Below are 6,250 nucleotides of genomic sequence, written 5' to 3' on the forward strand. Positions count from 1 at the left end.
AAGTTGCAGTGAGCCGAGATAGGGCCAGTGCACTCCAGCCTGGGCAACAGAGCAAGACTTCATCTCAAAAATAAATAAATAAAATAAAAATAAACAATTAATAGCCTCTCCCAAGGAAGAGAAAAAAGCAAATCTATGAGCTATCAACAGCACAGGGAGAAATGAAATAAAACATGCTCTTTCAACACCATTGCAGACATCTCCGAGGGTGAAATCAACTATACCTAGGGGTAATCTCTTAAGAGGCTGTGCTGCCATAAAACGTGTACAAATTCCTCACTAGTTCTTTGGAAATTGTTAGCTGGGCGTCTTTTACCAGCTGTGGCAACAGGACCTAAGATCCATCTCTGCTTCCCCCTTTGGCTTCTAAGTAGAGAGCCTTCCTTTTTCATTGGCTCAAAGGAGCTGATTTGATCCAGCTCTTCAGAAGGGGAAGGAACCAAAATAAGTAAAAAAATAATCTCTGTTAATTCTTTTTTTTTTTTTTTTCCAAATAGGCAAGGGACACACATTTTAATTAATATATGCTACCACCTCCCAATCATTTCCTCTCCTTACATTTCCTTCATGTCAGCCATTGCAATTACCCAATATAAAAGGAGAAGAGGCGCTTAGAGAGCCGTGTTTGGTTATTTTTGTTCTTAGCACCTGTCTCTTACATCAATTGCAGCCCAGTTATGCAAACGTGCCGATGCATGGATAAATGTGCCCATTCATTTGCCAGGTGGGAAAGTTTTACTCCAGATACTTTTAGTTGCATCCTGTTTTATTCTGGAAATTAAAGGACGCTGTGTTCAGTAGTCACTTGCCAAGTGTTTATTAAATGAACCAAAGGCATTTCTGCACATTCTGAGAAATTATAGACATTTAAAAAATTCATTTAAGGTGGAAGGCAAATTGCTGACTTTCTGAGTGTTTGCTTTCACAAAGAAAGAACAGTACCAAAGACTGCTTCAATGAATAAACCCCTTAAATAATTCATTTGGAAGGCTCTATTTTGTTACCACATATAAAATGAATACAAATGTTATGCTATTTTATGATTATTGTTTTGTTTTATTTTAGCAATAGGAACTTTTTTCCCTACTCAAAGTTCATTTTTAAAACCCACTCTTAAAATTTTCTGTTATTTTTGATGGTCTTATGATGCTTTTTAAATTTAGAAAGACAGTTATAAATTTGGTTTGAGGGAAAATAGTAGAATTTGGTGACTTTGTCTAAGTGTGGAAAGGAACTTCACTGACTTTGACATTTCTCTAAGTTCTCTTTGAAGCGTGCTGACACTCTTGTGAATTTTATGCTGAGTTAGGAGTCTCCTGGTTGCCGGCAACCACAACCTCTGAAGCCAGCTTAAACAGGAGATCATTTAAATTAAGGATGTAAGGCAACTCTGGAAGCCTAAGGTGAGAATACCGCCTCGGGAAGGGTCTAGAAGATGGACCTTGATGCTGCTCAGAAACTGGGCTGTCTTCTTGGGCCCTGCTGAGGCTGTCAGAGGTGGGGGAGGAACACATAAGCAAATGGGCCTCCACTTCTGAAAGTCAGCAGCCCCAGCATCTCCAGGGAGCGCTCATTGTTCAAAAGGTCTTCCTTTGTTTCAAGCTAAAAGCACTGCTCCTGCAGGAGTATTGCACACTCTCCAGAAGCCAGAGAGACCTGGCCTTCATTCCAGCTCCGTCCTTTATTATCTCTCTGGCCTTGGGAAAACCACTTGAACTCTCTGAGTTCCTGTGTGTAAAAAGGTGATATAAATAGCTTCCTTTCAGAGGTGTTGCAGAGGCCAGACACATGCCCAGCTAATGCCTGCCACAGAGGATGGACTAGAAAGGAAGGACCTCAAATTATCTTGGTCCCAGCTTTTCATTTTAAGATCTCCTTCTCTTCTATGTCACAGTCTCTTAACACAAAATAACAGGTAAAAGGTCTTCCCCTCTGGCCAGTTTCTCAGGAGTGAATACCAGGGCGGAATCTGGATCCAGGACCAGTGAGCTATTTTGCTTGTTATGAGTTCTTTGGATTTCAAGACAGATGGTACATTAACAATTCATCCCACCTCATCCCTGCCCTATTGACAGGTTTCCCTGGCTTCCCTTGGGAGCCACCTGTGTATGCTGGGCCAGCCTGTCCTGAGATCCGCCTGATGTCACTGACATAATTCCAACAGGACAGATTTCCTTTAAGGCAGGGATGTCCAATCTTTTGGCTAACCTGGGCTACACTGGAAGAACTGTCTTGGGTCACATATAAAATACACTAACACTAATGATAGATGGTGAACTAAAAAAAAAATTGCAAAAATAATCTCATTATGTTTTAAGAGAGTTTACTAATTTTTGTTGGACCACACTCAAAGTTGCCCTGGGCTGCATGCAGCCTGCAGTCTGTGGGGTGGATGAACTTGCTTTAAGGGGTTGGGGTAGGGCATCCTTGGTGCTTCTCCCAGTGTCCTCCCTCAGGGTTGGGTTTTAATTGCTGTGATGTGTTCTTTCCTTGATTCTACACTATACTGTAGAAGCCATATCTTATTTGCCAGTGGCATCAAATAGTGCCTGGTGTGTTGAATAATGATGCCTTCTTGCTTGTATACTCACCCGGAGGAAGGCTAAAGTGACAACACTAAGCAAGCCTTATTCAGGCCTGACTCAGCCTGACTTTGGGTCAGGGGACTCCTACTCTCATTGGGATGCTGTTATGGTTTGGTTGTGTCTCCACCCAAATCTCGTCTTGAATTGTAGCTCCCATAATTCCCACGTGTTGTGGGAGGGACCCAGTGGGAGATAATTGAATCATGGGGATGGTTTCCCCTGTATTATTCTCGTGGTAGTGAATAAGTCTCATGAGATCTGATGGTTTGATAAAGAGAAGCCCCTTTTGCTTGGTTCTCATTCTCCCTTTGTTGGCTGCCATGTAAGATGTGCCTTTGCTCTTCCTTTATCTTCTGTCATGATTGTGATGTCTCCCCAGCCATGTAGAACTGTGAGTTCGTTAAACCTCTTTCCTTTGTAAATTACCCAGTCTTGGGTATGTCTTTATCAGCAGTGTGAAAGCAGACTAATACAGATGCTATGTGCAGAGCGTTATCTAGATGCTAGAGCTATGACAGTCCATAGAACAGACAAGGTCCCTGACTTCTTGAAGTGTACTTCCTAGTGGTAGTGGAGGGAAGGAGAGAGATGGACAATAAATAAAATAAGTAAATACAACACGTGGATGTTGATGATATACATGGTGAAGTACAAAGGAACAAAAAATAAAGCAAGGAAGAGGAATTAGAAATAGGGAGGAGGGAAGATTTCAGCTCTGGCAACCAGGGAAGACTGAAGAAGGGGAAGAGTGCCATGGCTACTTCTGGAAAAGAGCACTTCAGGCAGAGGAGCAAGTGCAAAGTCCCTGGGGCAGCAGCTGCTCATATTGTTGAAGCAACAGTGCAGAGGCTGTGATGGGTTTCTTCTGGGGCTGAGTGAGTGATCAAGGGGGTGAGTAGTGTAAAGAAAAGTAATAGGGTCAGGTCATATAGAACTTTGTAGGGCACAGAAAGGAGTTTGGGTTTCATCCTTATTGAGACAGGGAGCTGGTGGAGGCTTGAGCAGAAAGTACCTAACCTGACCTTTCTTATGACTACTGGGAGGACTCATTCGGGAGCTGTGTGCACAGAAACTGTATAGGGACAAGTGTGGAAACCGGAGAGCTCTCAGGAGGCTGTTGCCATCATCCCGGTGGGAAGAGGTGGGAACTTAGGTCTGGATGGAAGACCCGAAGTGGTAAGAAAATGGTAAGATACTTTCTATGTTTTGAAGGCTCAGACAACAGGATTTCCTCAGGTTATTAGTTTCCCAGGGATGTGATAATAAATTACCACAAGCTTAGTAGCTAAAACAATACAAATGTATGGTTCTGGGGGGCAAAAGTCTAAAATAGGGAAAAGGGGTCCGCAGAGCTGTGTTGCTTCTGTGGGCTCCGAGGAGAATCGTTTTTGGTTTTTTTTTTTTTTTCCCCTGAGACAGAGTCTCGCTCTGTTGCCCAGTCTGGAGTGCAATGGCATGATCTCTGCTCACTACAACCTCCGCCTCCCAGATTCAAGCAATTCTCCTGCTTCAGCCTCCCAAGTAGCTGGAATTACAGGCACGTACCACCATGCCCGGCTAATATTTTCTTTGTATTTTTAATAGAGATGGGGTTTCGCCATGTTGGCCAGGCTGGTCTCGAACTCGTGACCTCAGGTGATCCACCCACCTCAGCCTCCCAGAGTGCTAGGATTACAGGCGTGAGCCACCGTGCCCAGCCTATCTGTCCTATTTAGAGAAAAGGAGGCATCAAGACTGACTCCATGGATACAGGAAGGAGCTGCCTCTAACCTGGATAAGGTAGACCATGAGAGGGACAGGTTGGGGAACAGTTATCCTTAGCTCACTTTGGAGCAATTCAGGATTGAGAAACCCATTAGAGGTGACAGTGGGGGCACAGGGCTCTAGATGGCATCTGAAGCCACTGAGCCACTGAGATCCCCTAGGGAGTGAGTGTAGCTGTTGACAAGAGAGTCTGGGGTCTGGACCAGGGGCACGGTGACACTCAAACATCAGCCAGCTGTGGTACCTGGGCAGGGGGGTCAAAGAGGCTCAAGAGTCGCCAGGCAGGTGCGGTGTTCTGGAAGCCAAGGCCAGAAAGGGCTTCCCGGAGGAGGGCACCAGCGCTGCTGAGAGTCAGCTTGAGAAGAGCCTTCTGTGACGAGCACTGCTGAGAGGTCAGCTTGGAGGGGACAGGGAACTGAGTTTGGATTTCCAAGTTTGGCAGTCCTTTTTGAACTTGGCAGGAGAAATTTTGGAGAATTACTGAGAAATAAAAGCCTAATTGGGAGCAGAAAAATGGAAGATAATGAGTGTAAGTAACTGTCTCAAGAAGTTGTGCTGTGAGGGCAACTGAGACGTGAAATAGTACACGGAAGAGGAAGTGGGAGTGAGGGGAGGGTTTTGTTTGGTTAAAGATGGGAGAAGGCACCCCAGGTCTGTCTGCAGGTGTGGATAATCCAGAAGAGAGGAAAGCTTGATGACCGGGGCGGGGAGGGGGAGGGGATTTCTGCAGCCATCTCTGTGTGGAAGAGAGGGCACCTGGTACATGAATGGAGAGGCGGGCCCAAGGTGGCAAAGCAAATCCGTCCATCGACACTGAAAGCAAGCAGCATGCAGCACGAACGCCCTGGGCATCAGTGCGTGGGGCAATGCAATATTGGGGCAGGGCTGGTCAAAGCCACCTGTGGTCACCTCCATCTTCTCAGTGAAAGAGGAGGCTGAGTGTGAGGATGACGAAGGTGGCATTGAGTGTTGAAGGCAAGAGAAGAAAATGTGAAGTGATCTTCTAGGAACGTGGGAGAACAAATGGACTAGGAAAATATAGGAGGATTCTATATGCACACCAATGCCATATGAGGATCTATCAGTATCAATGTCATATGAGTACCAAATATGTATACAACATACAAATATATGTACATATATTAATGTTTACATACATTTGCAACATATATGTTAGTAGATATAAGCAAATATATTTATATGTCTTACATATAATATGGCACATGCTGCAACACAATTATAATCTACGGTATCTAATATATACTCGATGGTATATGAATATACGGTCATACATCATACTGAATATAGCAATATAGGCAGATAATATATGTTACAATGCATTATTGAATTGTGTATATTTTATGATGTACAATAAAAACACAAGTATTTATGACTTATCTGTCTCCTCCACTCTATCCAAAATATATATAATGCACGTTATAAAACATAAAGAGAAATAGGAATTTTTAAAGTATAAGAAAAGAGAAATAAACGCAAATATAAATGTGTCTTGAGCGCTCATCCTTATTTTCTCTAGAGTGGAATCTTAATGAAGGCAAGTTCTTTATTTTCACGACCACTCTGCCCCGCCTAGAATGTCCTGGGCCTAGAGGGGGCCTTCAATAAATATTTATTAAAAGAATTAATGAAAAATGTATTTTATACTTGAACTTATCCAAAAGGCTGAGAAATGATGAAAAATATATCTTATTTATTGATAATCAAAAGTATTTTGTTTTCTTAAAAATCTCCTGTTATTCTGAATGACTTATTAACAGTGTCTTGGTGAGCGTAATGTTATTAAACATGCTTCACCCTTTCGGGAAATCGTGGCAAACCATGTGCAGCATGGAGTGGTGTGCTTACTAAATCACAATATCCATTTTTCAATCCCACCCACC

Source organism: Chlorocebus sabaeus, chromosome 2 (genome assembly GCF_047675955.1).
Source record: "Chlorocebus sabaeus isolate Y175 chromosome 2, mChlSab1.0.hap1, whole genome shotgun sequence".
In the NCBI taxonomy this organism is placed as follows: domain Eukaryota; kingdom Metazoa; phylum Chordata; class Mammalia; order Primates; family Cercopithecidae; genus Chlorocebus; species Chlorocebus sabaeus.